This window comes from Leiobunum rupestre, chromosome 5, assembly GCF_980474605.1.
Source record: "Leiobunum rupestre chromosome 5, qqLeiRupe1.1.hap1, whole genome shotgun sequence".
NCBI lineage: Eukaryota > Metazoa > Arthropoda > Arachnida > Opiliones > Sclerosomatidae > Leiobunum > Leiobunum rupestre.
The window spans coordinates 14,558,586-14,568,550 of NC_143388.1; the positions used below are offsets into that span (position 1 = coordinate 14,558,586).

Sequence of the window (9,965 nt, forward strand, 5' to 3'; positions counted from 1 at the left end):
CTTCCGTGAAAGCATCTTTCGTTTTAACCCGAGTAGAAAACGATACGATAATGCTTTAAACTCGGCTGCCCAGCATTGGAATATTCCATAAAATCTCTTTTTTTTAGCTACATGAAATGGAGCATAATTACTTTCCAATTTTTTTCGGGAAGCTTGTACCGTTTCTTTTCTATTGGAGGCTGCTAGCGTGTTGAACACGTAGTTTTTATCTCCCGTTCTTTCTCGGCGTGTTTTTCTTCGTCGGAAGCTAAAGGGTTTTTTTTGGCCCCCTTCCCCTTGTGTTGGGTTGTGTTGGGGGGGGGGGGGGCTGGATGGAGTTTTTAGGGTAGAAAGATAAGAGAGGAGCCCGCCATTTTCTCTAATGGGGGACATTTCGCTTACAGTAAAGCCGGCAGCTCTATAAACGCTTCTCATTTTACAACTATGGCAAATTGGTCCGCGCTGCGCTGTTCGAAAGTGTACCGGTCTACCTAGAGATGTACCTTTACCGAATTGATTAGCTCGAATGGAAGATGTAATCGTCTGATCCAGGCCTATTAGGATGTACATTGGCCTTGTTATATCCGCAACAATTCGGCTTATAGGCCTGGCTATCGACTTGGGATGTTTGGTGGCGATTAAGTTCAACTTGCCTTTCCTCGAGTTCATTTATTAATCGAGCCCTATAATGTACCCCAATAATGATTGGATAATAATTAATTTTCGCTCGTTATGAAGTTAATAAATTAATGCGTTAATTAATTCGTTGGTGGAGTAATACCAGTCTGGTTCAAAGGGGTGGCAGAGGGTTCACTTTTCCCCCGGTGACCAGTTCATTGTAGCGTCCTAGAAATGCATGCACCTTTTTTGCCAAAAATCAGACCGGAATACTGTATTATCTCTAACGCGCAGTACACGCGTGCTGTGGGTAGGTACGAGCTAATCCAAGGGGTAAAGCTGCGCGTCGTGAAGATTATCCATCTCCTTATATTGGTCACGTTATCCACGTGACATATGTAGTCTCGTAGTCTCTCGTAAGATTCTACGAAATAGGCTTCGGTGAAATTCATCATACAACTATTTTCTAAGAACTGATCACTTAGTAAGCTTACGAGAAGTCCACGAATTACCCGAAGTAAGCTTACGAGAAGTCCACGAATTACCCGAAGTAAGCTTACGAGAAGTCCACGAATTACCCGAAGTAAGCTTACGAGAAGTGCACGAATTACCCGAAGTAAGCTTAGGAGAAGTTCACTAATCACACGGATTACACAAAGAGTACGCAAACTAAGCTTACGAGAAGTCCACGAATTACCCGAAGTAAGCTTACGAGAAGTGCACGAATTACCCGAAGTAAGCTTACGAGAAGTGCACGAATTACCCGAAGTAAGCTTAGGAGAAGTTCACTAATCACACGGATTACACAAAGAGTACGCGAAGTAAGCTTACTATAAATACACGGATTACACAAAGAGTACGCGAAGTAAGCTTACTATAAATACACGGATTACACAAAGAGTACGCGAAGTAAGCTTATTCTAAGTACACGGATTACACAAAGAGTACGTGAAGTAAGCTTATTCTAAATACACGGATTACACAATGAGTACGCTAATTAAGCTTGCTTTAAGTACACGGATTACACAAAGAGTACGCAAAGTAAGCTTACGAGAAGTGCACGAATTACCCGAAGTAAGCTTACGAGAAGTGCACGAATTACCCGAAGTAAGCTTAGGAGAAGTTTACTAATCACACGGATTACCCAAAGAGTACGCGAAGTAAGCTTACTATAAATACACGGATTACACAAAGAGTACGCGAAGTAAGCTTATTCTAAGTACACGGATTACACAAAGAGTACGTGAAGTAAGCTTATTCTAAATACACGGATTACACAATGAGTACGCTAATTAAGCTTGCTTTAAGTACACGGATTACACAAAGAGTACGCAAAGTAAGCTTACGAGAAGTCCACGAATTACCCGAAGTAAGCTTACGAGAAGTGCACGAATTACCCGAAGTAAGCTTAGGAGAAGTTCACTAATCACACGGATTACACAAAGAGTACGCGAAGTAAGCTTATTCTAAGTACACGGATTACACAAAGAGTACGCGAAGTAAGCTTATTCTAAGTACACGGATTACACAAAGAGTACGTGAAGTAAGCTTATTCTAAATACACGGATTACACAATGAGTACGCTAAGTAAGCTTACTTTAAGTACACGGATTACACAAAGAGTACGCGAAGTAAGCTTACTCGACGTACACGGATTACACAAAGAGTACGGGAAGTGAGCTTACTCTAAATACACGGATTACACAAAGAGTACGCGAAGTAAGCTTATTCTAAGTACACGGATTACACAAAGAGTACGCGAAGTAAGCTTACTCTAAATACACGGATTACACAAAGAGTACGCGAAGTAAGCTTACTCTAGATACACGTACTTTTTACGGAAGCGTGTACGCCGATTACACAAAGTGGTCAGTCCCTCGCTTCTATGTTTCATTTTTATGGTCTAGATGTATATTTCTTTCGTAAGAGATATGTCATAGCGGAGTTGATTTATGAAATAGTATATTGATAATATTAGGCTTCAAAAAGGCGTGAAAAATTTAGAAATTTCCTAAATATAAGTTTTCAGATTTATTGAAAGGCTTCTTTCTGTCGCGTTTTGCATAGCACTATGTTTTTTATGACCCTTTATACAGGGTATTCTTCGGTCGTAGGTTCGAGCGCATTGTAAATAGGGACTGAACCGAAGCATGCCTGTGTTCTATCAAGAAAGGATCGAGGTTTTCGAGAATAAACAAACAGCCATATCTTTGTTCGGAACTTAATCGAGTAATACGCTATAGTCGCCATCTGTGGCCAATAATACAAATTACTACTTTTAATACTATTTAGTTTTATTCTAATATTTATAATAAAGAACGATAAAAGTTATATAATTCATATTTAACTCGTTTAATATTATGTATTTAACTAGTGTATAAATCTTAATATTTACCAAATAATTATTTATGTAAACACTTTAAAATTAAAATTAATAAATTAATTAAAAAAGAATTAGTTTCCTGTCGGTTAACAGAGGGCGCCACTGGGTGATGTTTAGTAGGCGTGGCCTGAGAAAGAAGTATTAGATCACACCACAATGTCAACTGTTTCGATCCGTTCTTGGTTATATGACATTCGCCATAGAAAGCTCACGACATAGCAATATATCAGTTACCTTGTTAAAGATGAACGTGAAAACTAAATTAAGCACACTTTGTACTAAAAATAATAATAATAGTGAGCTATATAGTAATTTATATTTTTACCTCATTTCGCTTTGGCACTTCTATCGAAGTGAAACACATTGCAGTGACATTTTTGACAGGCTTTCCGGGTGCACTGCCGGTGAGGAACACCCCCTCTGTTCAGAGCGTTGTCTTTTTCCTTATAACACACACGCATTGCTTCTAGATATTCATTAGGCGTTTCCTTTTCTAGATATTCTACTCTATAATAACGCCTTATGTCGAGAATCTATTTTATCGACTTGTAGCTACTTTTAATGATAGACCCCTTTCCTTTCAGATTGAGATATCCTTTGGAGAATATTTAAGGCCCTTTAATATAGGTGTATTTTTGGATCCATAATTATTGATTCGGATTTAGGCGCTTCAATATTTAATGGCGTTAAGATTGTTCATGAGTAAATGTTGCAAAAGCAGCGGCTCTATTAAAGTTGGCTATAACAAAAATCTTAATGGTTCGTAGGTAATTATCGCTTTTTCACTTTCCCATTGTTTAAGGTCGTTTAATGTTTAGAATTGTTACTTTTCAGCTTTAATATTTTACCAGTGCAAAATGTTTGGCCGGTTGTGCTTAGTACTTTAGTCGAAAAGATTTCAGTTTCAAACACTAAGAATTAAAAAAGACAAACGGTTTTGGCGGAAGAATGCTTTATTAAGGAAATCCAACTGTGATTCTGGTCAATTTTGAGATCTGTTATTCATTGAATTAACGAAATTTATATTATATTAAAGTCCTTTCTAATTTCAACAGTGTATTTTTTTATTTTCGGTTTATAGCATAAAACCTTTATCATAAGTAACATAAAATATTAAGTATGACATTTCCTTTGGTTTTTTTCGACACTGACATTGTCGCCTAGCTCCTATTTTACTATCAACCGATCTGAAATGTATATTATCCATCCTATGTAAAAGTGCATTTCAGCTTGGGCTTATTTAGACACTAGGGGGCTCTGTGCCGAGCTAAACCTTGCTTACTCAACAACTCTGAAAATAAGTTCGGTGATAGTTTTTGCTAATTGCCATACTTATAGCCATTCTGTTACTTATCTTATATTTACATAGAAAGTGATACTTAAGTTTAATTATTTCGTCGTAAAATCATTTGGAAAACCCTATCTTTGGTAATATTTTAATATATTCTAAAATCTAATGACTCGTGTAAATTTTATATAAAATATAACTTTGATTCAAAACTATCCGTTTCAATGAAAATACGTTCAGTCATAAATACGTCCACCCATTTTGGACATTTCTACAATATTACCAGAAGCTTTACTTATATTTAACTGAATTAACAACCGTCTAGTGAAAGGCTTTCGTGTAGCTTTGACAGCAGACGTCTTCAACTTCGACAATGCTGTTTTGACATTTCCGCAAAAATAGTCGAAATATAATTTAGGTTACGAGCTCCTAAAGTTTAACCGCCCACAAAGCGTAAAGCAACAGCTGCCATTAACCGTATATCCCAATCCGCTTATAGAAATAAAACCGTAGAAATAATCTATAATTCAATCATTTTTACCCCAAAACTTTTCGGAAGGGAAATATTTCTATTTCCATTTTTTCTCTCTCGGTCTCTCCTCTTCAATACGCGTGTACATACAGTTTTCGGATATATCCTTTGAACGTAGTCCGCATGCCGGCTGCTCTAGAAACACGCTCGAGCAACTGCCGCGGAAGTCTGGCAAATCTCTTCTAGCGTGCTAGAAGTTTTCAATATGTTCCCTCAAGAAGGAACGAGTAGGGACTATGCCAATTTCCCCCATTGTTTTGGAAAAATTTTGATCTTTCGTCCGACTTCGCTAAAGAAGAAACTGAAAGAGAAAAGAATACGTTTGGGTGATGGAAAAAGCGAAGGTTGGCCCACTCTCCGCGCTCCATCAGATGCGGGGATGATCCGGGAGGAGCGCGAGCGGGAAGAGCATGGAGCATTTAACACGGACTCCGAGAGTGGAAGAGAGAGCTTCGAGTTTCCGCCGCGCCGAATTTGCCACTTTTCTTTTAGAACGCTCCTAAATTGCTTTTCAAACTTTGTTTCTCTCATAGGCCTTCCCGATAAGTCCCATCAACTCTCCGCGCGCAGACTTCACTCCTTCGCCGTCCTTTAGTGCCGCCATCCTGTTCCGGGCCAATTTCGAAATTAGCTAATACATTACAGATCAGCGACTGTATTTTATTCCCTCGCTCGTTGCTTACGTTCATCTCCCCGAGGATTTAAAGGGGGCTCCTAAAGCCTTCCTTCCTAATTCCCTTAAGATTAACGACGAATTTTTATAGCCTTAGAAAAGTCGAAAATCCTAATTTTCGTCGCCTCGGGCGATGGCCAGGTTTTTATCATAGTCACTGGTGTGGAATGAACGCGTTGGCCCTCGCTGGATGACCCGCCTGAGTGAGCCAGCTTCTTTTCATTATAGCTTTTTAACGAGGAGTGAAAAAAAAGCAGCCATCACCCCGGAAGCGGGCCCTGTCTTAGGAATTAAAGGGGTTTCGGATGAAAAGTTCACCTTATAAAACCTATTAAAGACCCCTTGCCTCACCTTTTCGCGGGTTTTTGAGTCGCTTTATATCAGATTTCGAGGAATAATAGGGAAAAATAATCGGCTCCTCTCAACGATGACCCTTTTTAATACTACTTATTTAAGAATTTTATACCCGGATAACGATGTTTTTAATTTACAGCTCATTTTTATCGCGTAATTAGTCTATCAGATGGGTTTCTTTTTAAGATCGTTGAAGTGTTTTATGGTTGACGCTAAGGAAAATTGGAGTCTGTAAAGCCATAACCATTCGGTAATAATAACAAAACTACGAGTAGGAGTACTTTAATCATAATGTATTTTATATGGATTTCTCAATTGACTTTTCCTATAACCTAAATTTAGGTAAAGCGCCGTTTTCTAAGGAAACCAATTTTAATATTTTTTGATCGACCGAACGATTAAGAGTACGATCAAAATCGCTTCTGCGTGTTTTTGTGTTTTCTACTGACGCGATAACTAAAGTTAGATTTGTCCAAAAAGCTTGAAATTTTAGCAATGCGTTAATTGAAATATCTTAAATATTTTTGGAAAAACTTAAATTAAAAGACGGTTTTGAAATTGTTTGTTTTACTCAAAATACAGGACATCGCGTACAATATATCAGAAGTAAATGAACCGAAGTTATTGAAATAGCGCTCAGAATCGGAGGGCGTTTTCCTTATGAAAATGATGAGAAAATAGAGTCAAATAAAAGCTAATTTCCATCCCCGTCTTTTGCCGCGATAAATTGCACTTGGGAATTGTTGGTATAGCTATTTCTATGTATAAAAAATGGTTTCATAAAAACAAAAACTTTTTTTTTCGGCCTAGGAGCACGCAAACTTTCAAATTCGAGGTAAAATTGTAACTTCATAAGGAAAACGCCTCCAACATGGGGAGTATAGCAGTCTGATAACTTCGGTTCATTTACTTCTGAATATATTACTTCGGCTGCCCCATGGCAAAACCTTATAACCAACAAATTTTTGAAAAATTAGATTTTTACGCATCAGTATTACTTAGGCATTCGCAAGAGTACTGTAAAAGTTTGAGGTAAAAGTCACAAATATTTAACAATTTATGACTTAAAAAATGGTTTTGGATTTTATAATTTTCGCATTAAAAACCTCGTTAAAATCTTATAACTTAGCTTTTGAAAAGCTTTAGTCCCATTCGACCGAAATCCCATTCGACCGAGGCGGTTTTTGAGGTGTCCCATTCGACCGAATTCCGCCGAAACGTGCGGTTTTTATGTGTCCCATTCGACCGAACGCTGCTATATAAATTGGCTTTTGCTATGTTTTCAATTTAGTTACTGAAGTCGTTTGCAATGGAGCGGATAGCTAATAAAGGAGGGTATTTATACATCAATAATAATTATTTATTCCGTCTTAATCTCAAAATGAAGTAGCACTCTCCCTACTAGATGCAGTAGCTATGAATTTAGCTATGCCATTTTAATATCTTTGTACTATGCATTTATTTGAAAATAAAATGGAATGAGCATGAATTATATTTTTATCTTCACCTAGTCAAGAAAAGTAACTGAACCAAAACTGAAATAGTAAACTTAACCAATTCTAACCTAATCTAACCTAACCTAACCTACCCTAACCTAACCTAAACATGGATCTTCGATAGTACATACCTTATAAATAAAATACCAAATCACCCCGCCAATTGGGCTACATTTTAAAATTCTTTCGGTCGAATGGGATTTCGGTCGAATGGGAATAAACGTTTGGAAAAGTCGAATATCTCCAAATTACGTTCGTGTCGGTTAAAAGGTTTTGCCATGGGACAGCCGACTTAACCTAAGATCAAAAAGTAGTATCTTGTCGTAAAACATAAAACCTAATTCTAATATCATGTTGACTCAACATTGTTGAGATGTCTCGGTTTTTGTATATTAGCATAATTATCGAAATACCACTCACTAGTGCATTAGTATAGTTATAGTGCACTTAAATACGTTGTTTTTATTCAATTTTAACTATATATTAGCATAGTTTGGATTTCAAATTTTATCGTGACTTATCCGCCTTGTTATAAACAGTTTAAAGCTAATAGATCTTAATGCCTTTTCGTATAATGTGAAAACTATGTTTGTAAATGAACGATATTACTTTAACGCAATTTTTATTGCAATATCAATAAACTCATGGCCATTCAAAAATGATAATGAATTGCATGACCCTGACTTCGTACCGTAATCGACGAGTAACCATGTCCAGTCTTGGCAGACTCGAAACGTTAAGTTCGCAATTAGTTAAAAGTCATTTCTTGTATCGTACGAATGCAGTCGAAGGGTCTAGCGAGGCTGGAACGCCCCGACGTTGGCTTGTCCGGAAATCAGGGCCACTGCTCCGCGAGTAACCAAACCTAACAAGAGGAATAGGAAATTCTTTCACACTAATAAGCGAAAGTGGCGTCTAACTAGAAAAGTCAATTGGCTTCCAATGCCGCCGCATTTTAGTACAGTTTGACACGTACGGAGACCTTATGTGTCTCTCGGCCGGTTGGGATAAAACCAGGGAAAATACAATTGTTAGCGACCGACACGCGAGAAGCGAATTAGAAGTCAAATTGATTTTTCGTTTCCTTTTAAGACCGCCAACGTCTGTGCCATTTCCGCGAACTAACGTGAAAGAACGCTGATAGTTTACGAATGGATTAATCCTCGTAGATACGATCGAGTAGCTACGCAAAGTCGCGCGGTACTGGCACGTAAGGCGATGGTATCCGAACGGACGGTCCATCAAACAGAATGCACTCGCGGAGGCTTGTTTATAGTATAGCATTATTTCCTCCATTTCCGTTAATAGTCTCTCGCCGGTGCACGTCCCCTCGCGTTAAAAGTTCCACGCACCTATTTAAATAGTTACTTGATGAATTATGAGTTGGAACGAAAAAGCTTTTATCACCCAAAAAAATCCAGCGAATCTTACGGGACGGAACTCGGAAAAGTGATTTATTCCGTTTCTTGTGTTTGCTGGTTTTCAATGAGGTTTTGTTGATGGTCGCCTTCCCACTTCGCTCTTCTCGGTCATCGTTGCCTGTCACGGCAAATTACATTCTCTCTTCTCATACACCAATTTAAAATCCTTTTTCCTTCATATTTAAGCATTTGTTTTAACGAAATGTTTCCTCTCAAAACAAGTGCCTAATAAATACAAATCTTTATTCGTTTAAAAATTATACGTTATACTTTTACGAACCTAAATGCTTAGCACTTGCGCCTCGCAACAAGAGGGGGTCTGGTTCGATCCCAGCTTAATTGTGACAATGGATGAAAACTCAGAGCTACTCCTTCCACATTGAGTTTGCAAGGTCTCCCCCCACTGGTTAAAGGGGTATTCCATCAAATACTTCGCCTTCCCTTTCCATAAGAACTCGTTGAGGTTAACTGTAATGGTAAGTGTAGGCAGCTGTTGGCTCGCGTGGCATGAAGGGCTTGCCACCATGCACGCTCCCCGCAGTAAAACTCGGCCTCCTGATTTAAAGGTAATATAAGTCGCTAGATTACTTGGTCTTAAGGTGGGGCCTTGGTTATTAGCTTAGCTGATTATTATTATTTTTTTATGTTTAACTACAATAGTTTCAAGAATGTAATTTCAAATAATAGAAGCTTCCTTGTTTGGTCATTTGTTTTTATATTTTCTCTATTGGCCGCATTTGGTACTGCGCTCCACACAAATTTACATAAAGCACGAGTTAATATTAATTTTGCAACTGTGGGAGGTTGTGGGAGGTTGAAGTTGATTATTAAAACTAGGTTATTCAACTCTTCACGTATGGCGCGAGCCTTTAGATACGTTATACTTTCCAAGCAAGTTTGTATCGGAAATCGACGACTACCGGACTCTCTTACGGAATGTAACAGTTCCATACCTGTACGCGTGTCTATATAATACGTCGAAGCAACGGGCTTTGAAGATTCGCGCCTATAATAGTCGATAATAACGTGGTAGCTTCTTCCTTTGGTCATCCGTGGCGTATAAGCCAAATGCCAGCTCCAGAAATAAAGCCTAGGGCTTCGCAACCCTTTTCACCTGATTCTTCGTGGGCGAGGGAACGCGCCGGGTCCTTTTCGAGCGGACAGCGCGTCTTGGGTCTGCAGTGACAAGCTGTCCCGATTCGATCAAGTGTATAAAAGAGG

The 9,965-nt window shown here is 38.5% G+C and overlaps 1 long non-coding RNA gene across 1 annotated transcript; it reads right to left on the bottom strand.

Moving 5' to 3' along the window:
- Positions 1–8,041: 8,041 nt before the first annotated feature.
- Positions 8,042–8,881, bottom strand: LOC149943620 (uncharacterized). The gene is made up of 3 exons (XR_016481089.1): positions 8,755–8,881; positions 8,450–8,675; positions 8,042–8,188 (listed from the first exon to the last, which is right to left on the bottom strand). It is a non-coding gene; the product is annotated as an uncharacterized LOC149943620 (long non-coding RNA).
- Between the last annotated feature and the right edge of the window lie 1,084 nt (positions 8,882–9,965).